The sequence below is a fragment of the Prunus mume genome, linkage group LG5 (genome assembly GCF_029339155.1).
Source record: "Prunus mume cultivar Tortuosa linkage group LG5, ASM2933915v1, whole genome shotgun sequence".
NCBI lineage: Eukaryota > Viridiplantae > Streptophyta > Magnoliopsida > Rosales > Rosaceae > Prunus > Prunus mume.
In genome coordinates this window covers 4,449,507-4,469,208 of record NC_142702.1, presented here as the reverse complement: position 1 = coordinate 4,469,208, position 19,702 = coordinate 4,449,507, and the positions used below count along the sequence as shown (strand labels likewise).

Below are 19,702 nucleotides of genomic sequence, written 5' to 3'. Positions count from 1 at the left end.
AGTAAATTGTTGCTATCATTAATTGTTTCCGTTGTCATCATCCTATAAGTGACATAACTTAAGGCTCACATAACCTTAACAAACCACCAAACTCATGTCTGTCATGAAATTACATTTCAAAGTTTCATATTAGCGTACATGACATATGGTAGGTTTCGTTTTGGTCGGCTGACGTGCTAGCTTAACCACACTGAATATATAACATTATAATAGAGACTAAAAGCGCAAATGCAAATTGCAAGAGAAATTTGTTTCCCAAGCATTGCTTTCAATCATCCTTGCTTTAAAAGAATGTAAGCTGACCATTATTCTTAGACCAACAGAAAGCAGTGGTTGCTTGAAAATCCAACCACCAGAGCAACCATTATTTAAGCACTTTGGAGTAATGTTTTAAAATGACCACAAATCTACCGCTATCATAAACACACTGTGAAACACTTGAGACCTAATATGTCTTCATTATTTCTCTATTGCTCTCTCTTCGTCTTCTGCTCTACCCTTTTCCATTCCACTGATGGAGTTCTAATTAGGCAATTTGGCAGATCCGATAAAACGGAAAACGTGAGCCATCTCCACTTTTTCTTCCATGACATCCTTAGTGGCAAAAACCCCACCTCTGTTAGAATTATCGGGCCCCCTAACGGCTCGAGTGCCGGATTTGGCAGTACTATGATGATTGATAATGCACTGACCGAAGAGCAAGACCCCAAATCGAAGATCATTGGAAGAGCACAAGGATTTTACTCCATGGCTGCACAAAATGATATTGCATTACTTATGGTCATGACTCTTGTTTTTGAGGACGGCAAGTACAAGGGGAGTACAATTAGCATTCTTGGGAGGAATCCAGTTCTCAACGATGTGAGAGAGATGCCGATTGTTGGCGGCACGGGGCAGTTCAGGTTCGCTCGCGGTTATGTTTTAGCTCATACTGTTTGGTTTGATGCTAATACAGGAGATGCCATTGTTGAGTACAATGTTTATGTGTCACAATCATGAAATTTCTCCTTATTTTTTATTTTTAATGTTTCTTATAGAGTCATGTATTGTTCTTAGGCCATGGATACAACAATCATCTAGCTAGAAGAATTGGACACTGCAATTTTATTTTCTGTTATGATGGGGTTTCTGTTATGTCCCAGTACTGCCTAAGCAGAGAAGATTTTTCAGAGTCTGTCACATTGATGTGGAATTTAATTCATATGAATCATTTAGCCATAAATAAAATCGGATTCATGGCGGTCTTCTAGAATTGGCTACCTCAATCCTTGGCTAGAAGAAATGGATATTGAAATTTATTCTCTCTTACGATGGATATCAGGGGATATGAGGAGTACATGGATTTTTATGTCTCAGTACTGCCTAAACAGAGAAAACTTTCGACTCTGTATTCAAAATGATGTGGAATTTAATGGCTATGAATCTTTTAACCACAAGGAAAATCACATCCCCTACAATCAAACACAGGCTCTGAGGGATTCTTTTTCCCCATCACATTGGCAGTTAAAGGTTCTGGAGCAACAATCACACAACATATATTTTATATCACATAGAATTTTCATTGAACTGAATTTATATGGACTTAACAACTATGCAATACTGCAATCAAGTCCAAGTCAGATTAAATTTCTCTGATGGGAGCAAAAATTGATGTACATCTGCTAATACTAAAAACACCACCTGTGATAGGGAAAAAGTACCCGGAGTAGAGTATACACTCCAATCTTGCCCTTATACACCAAGAATAGAGTATACACCAAACCCATGAGAGTGATACTGTGGAGAGGCTTTGTATAGTGCTTATGATGACAAAAAGTAAAACTTTACCACTCCAATCTTTGTATCCTTCGAAATGGGATCTGGGTTTGCCTGATGGTTTTGAGAAAGTGTTGGTTCCAAAATACACAAATTGTTTTTGAATCATTAAGGCCTCAAATGGGATTGGTTGCTTAATGGTCATAAAATGGCCCAAGTAGTATCCGGTGTCGGAATTGCAGAGGAGTAAAGAGGGCAGTGACTTAGGGGATGAGTTTACCGAGAGAGAGAGAGAGAGTTTATTTCAATAATCTGTTTTTTATTTTATTTTTCATTATTTATTTATTTTTTTAACGTACAAAATGACCATTTTGCCCTTATATTTAACGGCAAATTGAATGAAATGTTGCAAATTTAGATGGTAGGGGGGAAATTGAAACAAAAAAAGTTCATATCCTTAATTTTCTTTTAAAAAAAAGGATAGGTGGCAAATCGAAAGTTAAGTACAAGTTGAAGGGGTAAATTACTAGTATACCCTTATAAATAACTACGTAACTAATTTGTTATATTATTTATGATTCAAGAAGGACAATAGGCTTTGGTTATGTTATATCTTCTAGAATAGAACTAGAATGACAAATTTTACCATGCATCATGTAAATAAAAGCATGATAGTGGTAAAGGTAATATACCGCCCATAATTCAAATCTGGAAGATACATCACTTCTCTGATGAATTTTCTGCCTCTATTTGTGTCCATAACGAGTGAACCTATACCAGCTACATCCACAAGTGCACCTATTGGCATTTGAACCTTTTCTGCAACATTTGTCCTTATATCAACAAGGAGCTCCACATTTCCAGCCATGTGATTGCTACAACCACTGTCAATGTACCACTCTCCATTTATCTTTGCCTCAGTTATTGCACTATTTGCATAGAATAGGTTCCCTGTCACCTCCATTTGGCTAGCACAGTTTGCCTTTTGCACTATCTTACCTGAAGTACATTCTCTAGCCAAGTGACCAAATCTATCACAGTTATAGCACTTAGGCTTCCCCTTATATCTGCACTCACCAAAATGAAACTTGGAGCACACTTTACACTGTGGTTTTATAACTTCTTGACTCATTGACTGTGACGAGTTCAAGTTTTGTGCAAAGCTAGTCTATTGAAACTTGGGTTTTGATTCCCATTGTTTACCCTTAGGATTCCAATTCTTCTGAAATTTGGATGAACCAGATTGAGCACCACCCTTGTTCTGCCCTTTTGGACTCACAGAGAATGAGGCAAATGCTTTCTCAGCTGTATCAACAATATGCAAATCGAACCACTGTTCTTGGCTTTTCAAAATAGCAATCACTTCCTGCAATTCTACAGTCTCTAGGCTCTGTGTTTTCAATCTCAAGACATATAGGATCATATGCTTTATTGAGACTACAAAACCTTTTGAACAAGTCTCATTTGAAAGAATCTCACCAAATGTTTTCATCAGATTAATCAACTCATTCAATCGTGTAAGATAATCAGATAGAGGCTCATTATCACGCATACTAGTGTATTCAAATTCACGTCTGAGATTTTGAAGTTTTACTGATCTAACTTGGTCACAACCATGATATTCTCCATACAACAGATCCCATGCCATTTTAGCTGAGTCTGCGTTGGCGATACAAAGGAAGATTTGATTGGAAACTGCGTTTTGTATGATACCCAGAGCTTTTGCATCTTTCATGAAAATTGCAGCCATTTTCTCATCAACCTCATCTTCTAAAGCTTCCCCAGCTTTCTTTTTTCTTCTCCAAATCAAGAATCGTAATTCCCTTTTCCACCAGATTCCATAAACCATATGATTTGAATATGGTTACCATTTTGATTCTCCATAACTCATAGTTCTCACTGAAGAAGATCGGAGTTCTCACTTCTGAACTTCGAGATCCAGCCATTTATGAGCTCAGATAAACCAAAAACAAGTTGTTTCAGGTCAAAATCGAGCTCCAGCAACCTTCAACAAATCTTGAGTGAGCTTCGATATAGCTCGATTTCAGAGTCTTAAGAACTTTCAAGTGATTGAACTTGGCTCTAAGGCCATGTTAGTGTTTCTTGTATGATTCTGGTTTCTATGGAATCTCAATGCATATATGAAAAAGATGATGAAGAAAGAAAGAGAGAGAAACGAAAGTGACGGAGAATGAAATGTTCTCTCACTGCTCTGCAGAATACAGCAGGGGAATTTTACTTCTTCATATCACGACCACCTCACACGCATAGAGCAAGGCATATTACCGTTAGCACTCTTAGCTGGATCCCTTCCATCACAAAATAATCTCAGCCATACATCTAGCTATCTACTAGGATCATTAGACATGGCATTGTATGCCTTACAATCTTAGCTTCACACTTGACAATGATAAAACTCAAGTGAATACCCAATTAAGCTCATAGCTTATTTCACTAATTCTAATCAGCTAGAGACTTATAATTCAACAAGTTCAAAGCTTGTGGGTAGAGCTCAAGGCATATATACTTTTCCTTCTCAACACAGCCCTGCGCTGCTTATGGCCTTGAACTTTGCTTTCTTAGACTCTCTGCATAATGGCAGTGCCCTTAGCATTCTAGGTAGGAATCCATTTTTTCAAGGGACCCGAGAGATGCCAATCGTCGGAGGTACTGGGGTTTCCGGTATGCAAGGGCCTATGCATTGGTGAAGACAGCTTCCTTGAGTGCAAAAACTGGAGATGCTGCTGTCGAATACAATGTGTCTGTGTTGCACTACTGAAAAGGTTAATGCTATTTGCATCACATCATGTGGGCAAGAGATGTGGTCAGTAAAAGTGGTACAAATAGATTTTTTGTTACTGATAATATCATGCCGCATTTGTTGCTTTTTCTTTGTTAGTTGCGTTGCCTTCCATGAATACATCAGTCTATTCTCTGTTGATTTAACATAACTTGCATAGCATTGAGTGTGATATTCGGCTACTCAAAAGTACTGTTTCTCTTCTTACCACCAGTTGTCTAAGCAACCAAACTGACGTAAACTTTGAGCACTGCACACTACGGGAAAGGAAAAAAGGTCCTGCCGTCTCACATGCAACTGAGCCCAGTAATGAAAGCAATTCGATATCAGAAAATAACTTTGAAGTGTAGTGTCATGTTTAACTTTGAAGAATCTATAGAACAGGGTTCAAACCCAAATATGGCAGAAACATCAGCGTTTATGTGAGAAGAAAACTAAAAATAGGATACAAATTAACAACTAACTAAAGTTTTAGAACAGAGAATAATTCTCCCAAGCTTCTGAGGAAGATACTATGCAGTTGCAGAGGAAGAAATGCATAAAATCCTTTACACAAACAAGAAAAGGAAAAATAAGAAAGAAAAAAAAAAAACAAAAGCACTCAATCCCCACATGGACCACCAACATCACTCGTATCTCCTAAACCTCCAGGCCGATATTGAAAAAAGCGGCCTGTCATGCCAACAAATAACTAAACATCCATTTTCTTCTTTAATCTTAAACCCTTCATAGCCCTGCAACTGCCTCCTAGCCTGTAACATTCCGTGGTAGCTTAAAGGGACCCTGCCAAACCCAGCCAACTCAAGCCTTAAAATCCACTTCTCAAGCTTCTCATGCCTCTCCTGTTCTCTCGGTTCCCTCACATGCTATGATGTTTTTTATTTCCTCTCCGAAAAGCATCTTCTCAACCTTTTGTCGCTCCATTGGTGATCTCGGAACTGTAGACTCCAAGCAATCAAAAAGCGCTCCATAAAAGTTCAATGCTTCCATGATCCTGTCCATTAATGTATGGCCATTGTGGTTTGATTCTTGCTCGGTGATCACCATTAGCTTTGGTGAAAGGCCCCAAAGAGAAGTTAAAAAACTCCCCATCTTTGGTGAACCACCTGATAGTGGGGACAATGCAGAATCAGGGCTTAGGTTATATGCACTGATTGGATCTTTCTCCAGCCACTCTCCTAAAGTGAGTTTATTCATATGCAAGACTTTCTGCAGGTTCTTAGATGCTAATGGTGATTTTCTCCTAAGATCATCATCAGCTGCCAAGAGAGAATGTAGCTGCAATACAGAGCAGACTGCAAGAGCCTCTCCAGTCTTGACACGCAAACTTTCGATATCAAGGTTCTCTAACTTGCTAACTATAGGATTGAACTGAAACGGGATGTTCAGATTTCCTGCTTCTTCAGTCAAGCGATGGAACATTTGGTCTAATACCTCTTTCTGTTCGTGAATGCCTGTAATTCTCAAATGAGGCGGGCCTTCAGGTCGAGCATTTAATGTCTGAATCAGATAAATCCATTGGGCAGGCTCACATGAATGAAGATCAATAATATGAACCATCTTTTCTCCTTCCATTGCTTCCACTATGGCCTGATTTGTAACCACGTACGCAACCTTCAAGAAAGGACATAGATCACAGAAGAGCCTTTTAACGAGAATTTCTTCTGAGACTGATGTTATTTTCGTTGAGTTAAGAGCTTTATACAGACCAGGCCAAGCTTTAAGCATCCGGTCTGCAAGTGCCTCATTGAAATAAGCAGCTATTCGCTGCATTGTATCGCCATCAGGAGAGGCTAGCTGAGAAATATGGTCAAGCCAAATATTTGCATTCTCAATGCTACCAGAAGCGACATGGTTAGCACAAGAATAAAGAAGCTGGATCAGATATAAACCTCTCTCTTCAGATTTTAGCTCCCTGAGCCATGTTGGGTATGGAGATCCCATCCCAGGAGATAGCCAGGGAAAGAACTGCAGGGGTGATGAAGTTACTGGGGACCCGTCCTCTTGCGCCATTCTTTCAATTAACAATAAAAACAATTAGGGGATGCTGAAGATCAGATTGCCAGAACTGTTTCAAAACAGAAAGAATTAGACCAGAAGGAAAGCAGCCGAGAAAAGAAAAAATTTAATTAAGTCTGCTTTTTTTAATATTATTTTCTACCGGTTTGGTTTCCCAAATATGAATGGCTTCGATTTCAACTGAAATTTCTCCACATCCAGACAGACCTTATTTTGGTATCTAATAACGCATAAATAGCAAGGTCAAGAAACAGGCAAGAAGATCAGAGAACACACAATCAAAATTACCCAGGGATCCCAGTAAATTTGATGTGAATTGGGTCAACTGACCTTGTGGTTTCTGAGAAACAGAGCGAAAGAGCAGAAGATTAAAAATACAATATTTGATTCTTGTTCTTGCAAATGATTCCATTGTTAACAAAACTAACAAATTCATTATAGCTGAGCCACATGGAGCCAATTCATTATAGCTCAGCAATGAAATTTTCTGGGAATTTAACAAGTTCAAATGTCTACTTTTCCACCAACCAAAGAGAGCCTAAAGAAAAATCATGCCACAAAAAGGAAAGCAAAAGATAAACAAAACAATCTACCTCTTTAACAACATCACAACAAATGAACAACTGGGTTTTTGTACTAATTTCCAAGAACACATCAAAACCGAAGAATCAAAATAATGATACAGAGGCAAAGAATTACCTGAGAAAGTTACTAGTTCCTCCGATAAATAACTGACCAAGTTCAAACGAAATTGAAATTCCCAGCAAAGTTCCTGCGGAAGTTTCCTTAATTGGTTGGCTCGACCTGCTACTCCATCAAAGCGAGTCCAGAACTCCAAAGGGTTTCATATGATGTGAAGTTTTGTTGCAAAGTGACTGAAATAGTAATAAAGGTCTTGTTTTGAAGGACTTTTCCATGGCTGCGTTGGCGACAATACAAGAGGCTGCTTTTGTCGTCATTGCTTTGTTTTGTGTGTCCTTTGAGTGAGTTCAGAGGAATATGGAATTAGTGAAATACTGAAATACAGAGCCAGCCCTCTCTCTCTCTCTCTCTCTAGATTTTCTCTCTATCTTAATTGTTTGCTTTGTTGCTTTGTTTCCCTCTCCCTCTCTCTCTCTCAGTTGATTTTTGTCAACATGTAAGGTGGATGGGAATAAGAGCTGGCCAAGTTTTGTTACTATTCTCCAACACAATGCCCTTCCAAACATGTCCTAACAAAACAAAACAACAACCATCCTTGTTGCTTAGTGGGTAATAGAGGGAATTGCAAGGGAGAGCCTTGCAAGTGCCTCCAAAACTTGTATTTGGATTCTTTCAAAGGCATAGACCATCCACTTGGTACTTTCTTCTAACATTAAGACAAAGAGACAAGGAAATTATAGGAAAAGCCAAAAGTGGATAGAACATTTAACTTTTGGTGCGGAGTCTTGGGTGGGAGAATATCATATGGCCCCGTTCCTTGTGTATTTCACTTTTTTTTACCCTAGGGCCTAGCACATTCCCTCAATAAACTTTTCTTTGGTATAAATAACCGATGTGAGAAAGGAATTTGTAGTTTAAGTGGTTAAAATTATTTACTTCCGTACCCGAAGTCCTACGTTCGATTCTCCCCTCCCCAATATTACCTGTATCAAAAAAAAAAAACAAATTAATGTGATATGAAATTAAACCCTACTTTAAACCAGCTAATCAGCATTAATTAGTGATATACCACATCATTGCACCTAGTATGTTTGAGAGTATATTGATGCGTCATGAGAATTCTACACATGTTGATGGCTTGAAAAGTGGTTAAACTAGTACAATTAAATTTAATGGACAATAAAAATATAAATATAGATCCATTTAGTGGTAATTGATTAGAATAGGTTGAGGGTAGGCCTCGTCAACGGGTCGGGCCGGGCTAGCCTGGCCCAAATTTAATGGGTTTGGGCAGGGTTGGGTTGGGTTGGGCGGACTTTAAAAAGAAGAGAGAAAATAACTGACAAGGTAGAGCCTAAATGGGCCTACTTTATTTTGTCTTTTTTTTTTATATGGATTTTTTTTGTCAATTCTTTATTTATTTTTTCCATGTTTTTGGTGTGTTTCTTTGTTTCCATTTTTTTCATAGTTCTCTATTTACATTTGTCTATATGTTTATGTCTCCATTTTTTTCTTTGTTCATAACTTCAATTATTTTTTTTCTATAAATATAAAGATATAGTTATACAACCACCATATTAATAAACTCATATTTTATCACATACTTCATTTTATTTTTTTTAGTTCTTACAATGATAACCATATCTTATGTCAGGTCAGTTATGAAATATCTCGTTTGTTGCAATACTTCCTAAAAAAAGTTCTTCCATTGGACTAAGAAGGTAAAGGAAGAAAGCGAGTTGGAGTGTGAATTCCTCATCCTCAAATCAGCTCGTTCCGTGGGTTGTTGGCCCTAAGTAATTTAATTGTAGGAGTTAAATCTTATAGATAATGATTTTCTCCACTTTCATTTAACTTGGGTTATTTTATATATTTATTTATATGTATGTGAGCCCATGGGCCGGACTTTATGGGCAGGTGGGCTTTCTTGAGCTCAAACGGGCCAAGCTCGCCCACCCAACAACAAGTCGAAGCCCATGGCCCATAACGGCCAGCCATGCTTTTCTCGATCTACCTGGCGAGCCCCCATCCCCCATGGGCTCGCAGGCCTAATGATGACCCCTATTTGTGGGCCTCATACTTCTCATTATTCAAAAATAACTTTGTGGCAATTTTTTTTCTAGCACTGTGGGTACAAGTCCTCCCACCTTGGATGGACCTTGTACATATGTTTGTCTAAAGCACTTTGATCAATGATGACCTTTGCATGGTCATACCCATTCTTGTGCACACATAATCTGCATCTCTTGCGATTGTCTAGTGCCCTTAGCCCCTGCACATTAGGTGCGTGCTTATGACGTTTAATTATGTGAGCTAGTTCTTCTTGAGGATCATAGCAAGAGAATTTATCGCAGTAGCTATAGAAAATCGCATCCTCATAGGAATTCATATTGATTTTTCACCTTGGCACTAATATATTAAAGAAAGAAGTCATAACATAAAGCAATATAAATTAATACAACCTAAACATGTGGATTTTAAGGCCGTTTAACAAAATTGAATAAAAAGGATCAACATTCTTTCTCTTCTCTCTCTTATTTATTTATTTATTTATGAAATATAAAAAGAAGAAGAAAAACAAATCATCAAACAAGAGTTGGCTAAACATATAGTTCTTTTTTTAACTAGCCTTCTATTTACATTTGTATACATGTTTATGTCTCCATTTTTTTCTTTGTTCATAACTTCATAGTTCTCTTTTTTTTTCTCATAAATATAAAGATATAGTTATACAACCGCCATATTAATAAACTCATATTTTATCCCATACTTCATTTTTTTTAGTTTTTACAATGATAATAAATAATGATTTTCTTCATCTTTCATTTAACTTAGGTTTTTTTTATATATATTTATTTATATGTAGGTGAGCCCGTGGGCCGGGCTTTTATGGGCGGCAAAGCCAGCTTTCTTGGGCTCAAGTGGCGGCTTATGGGCTAGCCAGCTTTCTTGGCTCAAACGGGCTGTTTATGGGCTGAGCTTTAGACACCTAAGCCTGCTCGCCCACTCAACAAGGCCGGCCCATGGCCATAACGGCAAGGGCCGCTTTTTCTCTATTTGCGGACGGGCCCTCATCAGCCCATGGGCTCGCGGACCTAATGATGATCCCTAATTGAGAGTTCCATTCCTTTCTATCTAACAAAAATTGCAAAACATCACATTTCCTTAATCTTTTCACTGTTTAGAAATTCAATTAACTTGCTTTATGGATTTGTATTATATTCCTGTCACTGCTAAACTCCATCACGGTGATTCACCAATGGTTACTTTTTTTATTATTATTATTCATTCTTATAAACGCAAGGCATATTAGAAGGTGATTCCTATGCATAACGCTAGCCCTACATCAAGACAGCTCATAGATGAACTAATGTTTAACAAAATATAAGAAGAGTGTGGGTTCTAACTTTTAATGTGTTCCCATTATAATAACTCTTGTATTTTGTTTAATAATATCCAAAAGAAAACTTCTCAACCAAATACATAAATTATTATAAATTAATGACCCTTCTGTGTTAAAAAGATCGGCTACCATGTTCAATTCTCTCTTCTTCTTTTTTTGAGAGAATAACGATAGTATTTTATTTGTTAAAGATGACTAACAAGTACAAAAATCGGACTATATTGTCAGGGATTAGGTGAGTGCCTCTACACCATTGGACTCTATCGTCAGGGTAACTGAATAGCCATACTCGCTCAACCGCAAAGCGGGAGCAGGAGCCTTATCTCCAATAGAGTGCCTCCTGTCCCCATCAGAACATACCCGAAAAAATTACAAGTTACAATCCGCAAATAAAAGATCAACTATAAAATCTGGGGTTTTCTCAAATCAAGTTAATGAAGTTCCAATATGAAGAACAAAGCACGCTAATATTCGATTCTCTCTAAATGTGAGTTTGATATTTGAGAGAATTTCCCATCAGTTGCCAAATATCATCAGCTATGGAGTGCAAACTCTGGTAGATTCACACTTTTTTTGTAAAGAACTAGCATAGACACCTAGAGCAAGTTCCGAGTTTAAATTTCATATACCAAAATTATTGAATAAAATAATTTTTTTTTATTTAAAGAAAAAACTCTCACGCTCAAATGTTGCTCCTCAAATGCGGCAACTACTGAAAGCATTATATTTTACCATTTATTCGAAATATATTTACAACCACTATTCCATGGATATATAAATGTGGGTGTGGGATGATAATGAGTTATGAGTCAGCCAGCACTTGCATGGGTCGCTCCAAATATAAGTCGACAACTTGAAGCATCTGTCAGTTTCTTTTTTTCTCGGCACTTACTATTTATAATTCGGGCTCGGCAGAACAATTCCAATTCCTTTGTATTGTTGTCTGTGAATTATTTGTTTGCATTTACATGCTTGCAGCATAGGGAAGTCAAACTAGACTCTCACTGCCCTCTTTTTTTAATGCCATTTTTGTGTGTATATTATATCTCATTCTGGATCAGCATAGTACAATAGTCATTGGGTAAATACAAAATAGAATTTAAATCCAATTATTATTAAATTGGATTTCCTAACTTTTCTAGGGTTACAAAAAAGCATCTTGAGAGAATCCAATAGGATTTTACGTATATATTTTATATTTTAATAATGTTTATACGTGATTAAAACAATGTTATATATTTTAGAATTTAGGGTTATGATTCAATGCTAAAGGCTTAAAAGGACGCCAATGAGGATTGGTTCAATTGGTAAGGTCCTTGGACTGTGTGTAGCCCCATCAATATTCGAGTTCGCTGCTAGTAGTCCTCATTGGTTCGCGATCTGTAATTTCCTACATAAATCCATATCGGTGGCGCCACGCTTAAGTCCTTCTAACTCGAGGTTGTGAGTCGATATGACGCTAGTGATGAGAATAGCCAATCTCTCCTTAAACTTTGGAAAAAAAAAAAAGGGGGGGCTTAAAAGGACACAGTTTTGGACAGACAATACAATCATAATTTCACTAACCATAGTGTGTATCAAAAATTCTTGCCAAATTTGTTCTTATCTCGGTTTATATCTATGCTTTCAAATTTTGTATTTTTCTTATAGAGTCAATCACAGCCATATCTGCCCAAAAAAATGAAAGCCATAAGAAGTATACACAGAGTGAGTGAGTCAAATTAGCTCACCAAAAACAAACCAAGAAGAAATCAATAACACTTGATTAGTTGGATGCTTTCAAGATCAAGGCCTCTAGGTGGTATCAGTGAAAGAGAAAGCTCAATGAGGGCTGTGTCTTAAAAGGTGCCGTCGGTCTTAACAATGAGAGGGTCAGAAAATTGACCTTTTGGCCAGCCAATGCAAATTAAAAACAACTTTCCTAGATTACTACGTGGTACCAAGACTGCATTATTCCTCTAAGTTTCAGTTAGACTATGCAATCCATTGGAGGGTGCGTTAAAAACAAATACAGAAGGGCCCACAAAATTTACGTTTGGTTTTCATGATTTTTGGACTGTTTTCTTCTGTTTTTTTTCTCTTTGGTAAAGATCTAGACCTTCCTTTGGAATAAGTTTTTACAGCTGACTAATGATACAGAGTTTATATTGCAATTGATATCTCTTAATCATTTTATTACTACCAGTCATCTTTGGAATTGTTTAGGAAATTGTTTAGCCCTGATCAAAAGATCAAACGAATCCCTTTACCTCATCAAAAGGGCAAGGATCAAAAGTGGAAAACTGATTAACCGGGTTGAACCAAGCCGAAAAAAAGCGTGTTGAATAAAAGATTGACTTCTGTTCGAAAAACTGAATCAAACCGGTTTGGTCTGATTTCAGATTCATTTTCATCTTAAAAAACTTATTCGAATTGAACCAGACCGACTATAATATTTCATTTTATTTTATTTTCTAAATATTGAAGTCCAAACCTAACTCCCTAGCCCAATACCAAATTCCCAAACCCAAAACCAAATTCCCAAGCCCAATACCAAATTCCCAAACCCAAAACCTAATCCCCGAAGCCCAACTTTATCTCTCCTACTTTTTTTTCTCTCCTCTTTCGGTTTTCCTTCTCCCCTACTTTTCTTTATTTCCTTACTCCTCCTTCCTTTTTCTCACTCAAGTTAGATCTGTAGCTGCAATTTTTTGTTGCACAAGGATAAAACACTTAGAACTTTACATGAGCTTAGCTTTGTAAACGCCCACAAGAGGGGAGTTGGCAGGGGTAGGCTCATGGATAGAAACTCACAAATTAAAATTTTGCTCCATATATAGAAATAAACACAAAGACAGTTGTAATGAACAAGCTAAAAGCCAATGCAATAATGTAAATAACACTAAGTATTTGTTAACCCACAAAACCATCAAGGGAACAACTAGGGGAGCAAGTGAGAAAGAGTAACAATCTACTAACAATTGTTAAGTACAAGAAATATACGGGGATGAGCTCAACTACACACAATAGGTAGCTTATGTGAGGTTTGGTTTTGAAGTATATATAAGCTAATATGGATGATGTGGTTATGCGAAGTGTTTGTAACGTGCAGGAAGGTGTTGAATGCCAAAGTTTTGTATGGTTCGATGATATTGACATTAAGAGGTTTAGAGGGGGGAACAACACACAAGTGAGGGAAGATACCATAGCAAGAGACACTTGTAATGGAGGGAAGACAAGTCAATCAAATGACTCATTAGTTTAAATCTACTCAGCTACAAGTTGCATATATTGTGAATATGCTAAAAGGAATTAAAGAATGATGTTGATCACTGTATTTTAATGTTGTGAATGTGGTTAAAAAAATTAGCTGCTTAGAAAAGTAGTTTAAACCATGTATTTGTTGTCTTAGTGACCAAAATATGTAGTTTGTTGTTAAAAAGGAGTTGTTTTGGTTATAATTGGGAAACTATTTAATGCATAAAATCTTGGCATGTAAACGTTGCGGTTCCAAAAAGAAACATGTATCTTAAAACTTTCAATTGAATTTTAGCCACAAAACATAGAAATCATCTATTCAAAAGCAAAGTAATTTACTTTAAACTTGTTGGGCTAAGTCTATTCAAATTTACCCATGTATCTTTGAGGCCTAATCTCTTTATACACAAAACTAAACAGGAAGAAGGATGAGAAAATACCCTTGAAGCTCATCTTGGTTAAACCAAGTTTGAACACCTCGTGCAAGGCCTTCTTTCTTCCTTGAACTTGTAGAGATTCTTCAATAAAGGCACCAAAGGACATGGCCTCTATTTCACCACACCAAATGTAAAGAGAGATGAAGAAGATATCAACCAACAGGTTAAATGTGCTAGACTCCCTCTTGGTGGACCGATTTTAGCTAAGGTGGAGGATAAGATTTCTCCTTCTTCTCAACACCACAACCCAATTTCTTAGGAGGCTTAGACCCTAACTTGAGAATAGCAAAGTATAGCTTATAAAGCCAACACATAAGGGGCTTGTTTGGTACACCGTATTAGACTCTGGATAGGAGTAAATAGTCCATGTCAGGTGTTTGGTGTCAACCTAGCTATATTATATAATTACCTAACTATTTTATACGGGTTGGGCTTTTAATACTTTCCTTACTTGACTAACTAATAAAACTCACACACCCTGGTTTAGATAATACACACTTAATTATACAGCTAGAGAAAAAGAACACACACGTTCACGTGAAAAATTTGACGACGCTATTTTCATCTTCTTCTCCTTGGGGTTCTTCTCTGCTATCTTCTCTAAGGTTATTCTCTTCACTCTTCTCTCTCTCTCTCTCCCTCCCCCCTCCAAATATGCTTCTTCTCTCTTCTTCTTTCTTCATCTTCTCTCTCTTTATATATTTATTCTTGTTCACCCATTTTATGTTTGTTCCTGTGATGATAGGGTAAAGTTCCCCATTGTCTCGAAAACCATGGACGGGTCAACAAGTCAACTTTCATTTGTGTGCGAGTGTGCCACTGCTAGTAATGAAAATCCTAGCAGACTTCTTAAAAATAGATAACTTGCGCCCCAAGTTATTGATTTCTAAACAAGTGATTGTGAATTTGGGTGAGTAATATCGCCCAACTAAGTTCTTTTCTTGCCTCAGACTGGTGAGGACTTCACAATTTTTCGCGGTATAAAACTTGTAGTTCGCCATAATAAATGATAAGAAAGTGAATCGCTTTTACAAAACTTAAAAAGGAAAACCAACTTTAGAAAAGGCAAAAGAGGGATAGACTTCCATTTCTGCCTGGATAGATGCTTCGATCCGGCCGAGCCGGGTATGCCTGTGGATCGACTTTCAACACCTTCAACTATCAAGTTTCTGTAAATCGATACCAACGTTCGAGTTTGCAGAGCTTTAATCTACTTCGGGCCCTGGAAGGTGTTTAAATGGGACCTCTTTCATCCGAAGGGCGTATGGTCGGACTTGAAGATTACCGAGCCGAATCGCAATGTAGTACCTGCTCGCTTGATCAAGGCTTTCCATAAATTTGTTGAGGTTTTCATATTTTGTAAAATATCCGAACTCTGATTAATTTGGCTTATGCTGAACTAAATTTGTAACAAGAGAAATCTCGTTTTGAATGACTTATTTCTCCAAGTCTAAACCGAAGTTGGGGATTCTATATTGTAGTTGGCTTTTCTTGTGGCTCAATGAGCTTTTGGTTGCTTCAGTGTTTTGAACGTTTTTGAGATCAAGTGATCATTTTGAGTTTTTGTTTTTGATTGATTTCTTGGTTGTCTTGATCTGCTCACCTCCTCTCATATTTATAGAAAATGCTGGAGTGGGTTTCTTTAATTTTAAAAATGGCTGGCAGATTTTCTAAAAGCAAGATCTTTCATTTTTTTTTTTAAATGTTAAAGAAAAGGGGAAGTTATCTGTTTTGGCAAAGAAAAAATCATCAGTAATTAGTTTTCATAGAGGTCTTTTCCTTGTTTTTTCTAAAAGAAAAACCAACTCTTCTTTGTTCCCTGTTCTTCTTTGTAGAGAGAAAGAACACAATCTGCTATGATGTTCAGTTTGCTTTTCCTATTGAACAACTCTCTGCTTACTACTTATCTTTTTTAGAAAATACAACCTGCTTATTCCTTGGAAATGGCACCTACTCTGGAGCAAAAATTTTTCTATATATAGAAAAGGGATTTTGATCTTTTAGCTGCAGAGTTTCAAAGAAGTCTTCCTGCAATGACATGCCTGCATTAATTCACCTTTTTGTGATAGTTGAAATTGTTGACTCTTCAAAGTTGGGTAGTCACGTGGGTTCTAAAAAATAGACTTTCCAAAAGATCTGCTAACTTTGTATTCTGGGTTTTGAGATCAATGGTGAGCGTTTAGAAGCTAGGCCCAATCCAATTCTTCTTTTTATCGATATGCTTTAGTGGTCAATTGCCATTTAATTTGGCGTTTTATGTGGATTTGGGCTCTTTTTTTGGAATCAAAGCCCAGTCCTTTGTTCTTTTCTGTTTTTGTGGGCTTTTCTTTGTGAAGATGGGCTCACGCGTGGATTTCTTTTTGGCCCAAACAATTCTTTTATTAAATCTTTGTGGAAATTAGGTTATGAGTTTTTCCTTTTTTTCTTTTTTTTTCTTGCTGTATTGGAACAATACATGCGGCTGTGTATCCAACAATAATCAATAATCAAATAATCATCATGCGGCCATGTATCCAACTCAATACATGCTGCTGAGTTTTTCTTGAGTTTTTTTATTTATGTATTTCTTCTTCTCCAAGTATCCAACTTAATAATCAAATTATCATCTCAAGTTAGCGATTAGAACAATGTGGCTATTTTTTTTTATTTTTTATTTTTGGCTGTAATTTTTTTTTCTACTTTTGGTGATGGTTTGTTTTCTAGTTATTTCAGTATTGCTATTGCTGTCCGTTGATTCTCTTCTTGACTGCTTTTGTTGGGCTTCAATATATTCTCTTTTTTTCTTAATTATATATATGCAAATAATATTGTCTATATTGTTTATATTTCCACTTAAATTATCAAAGAATTTTTTGTTAAAAAATAGGCCAATCCAATGTTCTCCAGAACAAAACCAACACAATATAACTTAGTAAGACTATTTATCCGGAACATTACCAAACACCTTATAATATTATGGATAAACAGTCAACACTCTCCGGAATAGATTAATATTATCCGACGAAATTACAAGATAAATCTAACGTACTCAAACGAGTCCAAGATGAAGAGAATTCTCAATAGAGAATTTCAACCAAGGTGGTGTTTGGGCTCCATTTTGGCTCATTTAACTTGTATTGTCACACAACACATATTCCTAGGCCTAATAGGTCATTGGGATATTTTGCTTTTTGACCCAAAATACCTTTAAAGCCCAAATCGAGTCCAACTATTAAACTAACTTCACAAGTAACATTTTTAATTATGATTTTATGACTTAACCATTAAGTCATATCCTTAGTTAAAATAGTTTGACTTAGTCAACCATTTTGGTCAAACATGTTGACTTTGGCTGTTGACTTTCAACGTCTTATGTCATTCATTTGTTTTCCAAGTTTCTTCTTCTTCTTCATTTATTCCTATAACTATATTTTTTCGGTATGCAGATCCGTAGGTTCCTTTTAGAGAGGAAGTAGGTTGTCTCAACTTCTTTGAGTTGATTATGAATTAATTCCCACCATTTAATTCATCTTATTAGCGAAGGACAATTATAATGGAACCTTACAAGACTTCCACAAACAGCATATCATGGCTACCCAAGCTAATCAGAAAAGGTGAAGAACCTATTCTAGTTGGAATCGTCGTGCAATTGAGTCATTCTCTATTACAATGCTCGTAATTCATATTATCAGAGTATGGATACTTTTTTCAAAACCCTAATATGAATTTTCCACATTACATTACTCTAATATATGAATGGTTTCAACAATCAATAATACCGCAAGTATGAGTTATCCATATGACTAAGTCTAAGTCAAAATAAGGCTCAACGCCATTTATAACGTCATCTAGAACGAAGAAGTCGAGAGAAATGACCACAAATGCGTTGACAAAATTGTGAGAGAATGGGAGAATACTTTGTTGGTCGGAATGAGAGGGAGAACAATTTGGGTAGTGGTGAATGGTCAATAAGTTGAACTAAGGGAGAGAGAAGCGTCATCTAATCCAAGTAGAAACATTTTGTATCTCATGAATCTGGTAAGGACACATAAACATTCATTCAATTCTAGTGAGGCCTTTTTCATTTTAACCCAAGCTTATGATCTACCACAAAATAGAAAAGAGAAGAAAGGTTAATCCACTTTCTTGGAGAACCAAGAATGACCTTGTTGGAAAGGCCTTCAATCTCCTCCTTTTTTAGAAGCCCTCTACCTCACCACACCAAAATGGACAAGATATGGAAAGAAGATCAACCAAAAGCCTTAGATAACAGAAGATGTCTCTCCTACACATCAAGAATCCAAATTGAAATTTCTTGGAAAAAGCTGCTTTTAGCCCATCATTTTATGGGCTCAATTTGGGGTCTAAAACTCAATTCTTTATGCCTTTTAATTATGAATTATAATTTATAAGCGTCATCATGTTAATCTACCTTTGACTTTTAACGACTCCTAATTTCTTTTAATTTGTTCCTCTGATCTTATTTAGTGAGATAGTCAAGGTAGACTCAACTTCTCTAAGTTGACTTGTGAATTAAATTTCACTATTTAATTCTTCCTTAGTGAATCAATTATGATTGAACCTTTCAAGACTTCCAAAAACCATGGTTAACGCATAGTAATGTCATGGTTTCACTAAATAAGGTGTAGAGAACCTATTCAAATTAGAAATCATGAATCATTCTCTTATACAATACTACTTATTCAGATTATTAGATAATACAATCTAATGTCGAATATCCTAATGTGAATTATTCCATTATATGATTATCCTGGTAAGATTTAAAGACTTCTTCTTTCAAAAATCCACTACTCTGCGTAAAAGTTTGATCGATCATATGCTTGGATTATTATCTCTCCTTAATGAGAGTAGAGATCCTTTATTGTATAATTATTTGTTTCCCTGACTTTATTGAGAGTCCTGATAAACACCATTAGGTCATGTCTTCCACAACACAAATGTATAGTGCCCTCAAAGACAAACAACATAGCCACAAGACATCTATGATGTCTCAAGTCAAAGAATTAGTTTACACCATTGCAATCTGTGAGTTCTAGTTTAACATGTGAGTAAAGACTTTCATTCTAGAACTCATGTATTTGATCGAGTTCAGTACTTGTTCTCTTGTAAGCACCTACACACATATCTTGGTGTCGCCATACTTAATGACTTGAGACCTCGTCATTCTTTACATTAAGAGAAGATACTTTGTGTACTGGTCTTGGCAGAATGTCAACACCCAATTAATACTTCTATGATCAGGAACATATTTAGGATTAGGGATAATGATAAGTCTCGATGTATGCAATCTCATTACATAGTTCTCATGTTCACTTATATCTTCCTAGGACTACAGTTGTTTTACTGTTATGATAATAAATCAAATATCATGGTTGAAAACAACTAGTCTTGCCCATTAAGTTATTACAA

At 36.5% G+C, this 19,702-nt stretch overlaps 3 pseudogenes across 1 annotated transcript; 2 read left to right on the top strand and 1 right to left on the bottom strand.

Moving 5' to 3' along the window:
* The first annotated feature begins 388 nt into the window (after positions 1–388).
* LOC103330617 (dirigent protein 22 pseudogene) lies at positions 389–1,265 on the top strand (annotated as a pseudogene).
* A 2,856-nt stretch (positions 1,266–4,121) lies between these two features.
* Positions 4,122–4,913, top strand: LOC148916690 (dirigent protein 19 pseudogene; annotated as a pseudogene).
* LOC103330618 (scarecrow-like protein 3 pseudogene) lies at positions 4,908–7,698 on the bottom strand (annotated as a pseudogene). Its single transcript, XR_016127451.1, has 3 exons — positions 7,274–7,698; positions 6,717–6,914; positions 4,908–6,623 (listed from the first exon to the last, which is right to left on the bottom strand). The product of XR_016127451.1 is annotated as a scarecrow-like protein 3 pseudogene (transcript).
* Between the last annotated feature and the right edge of the window lie 12,004 nt (positions 7,699–19,702).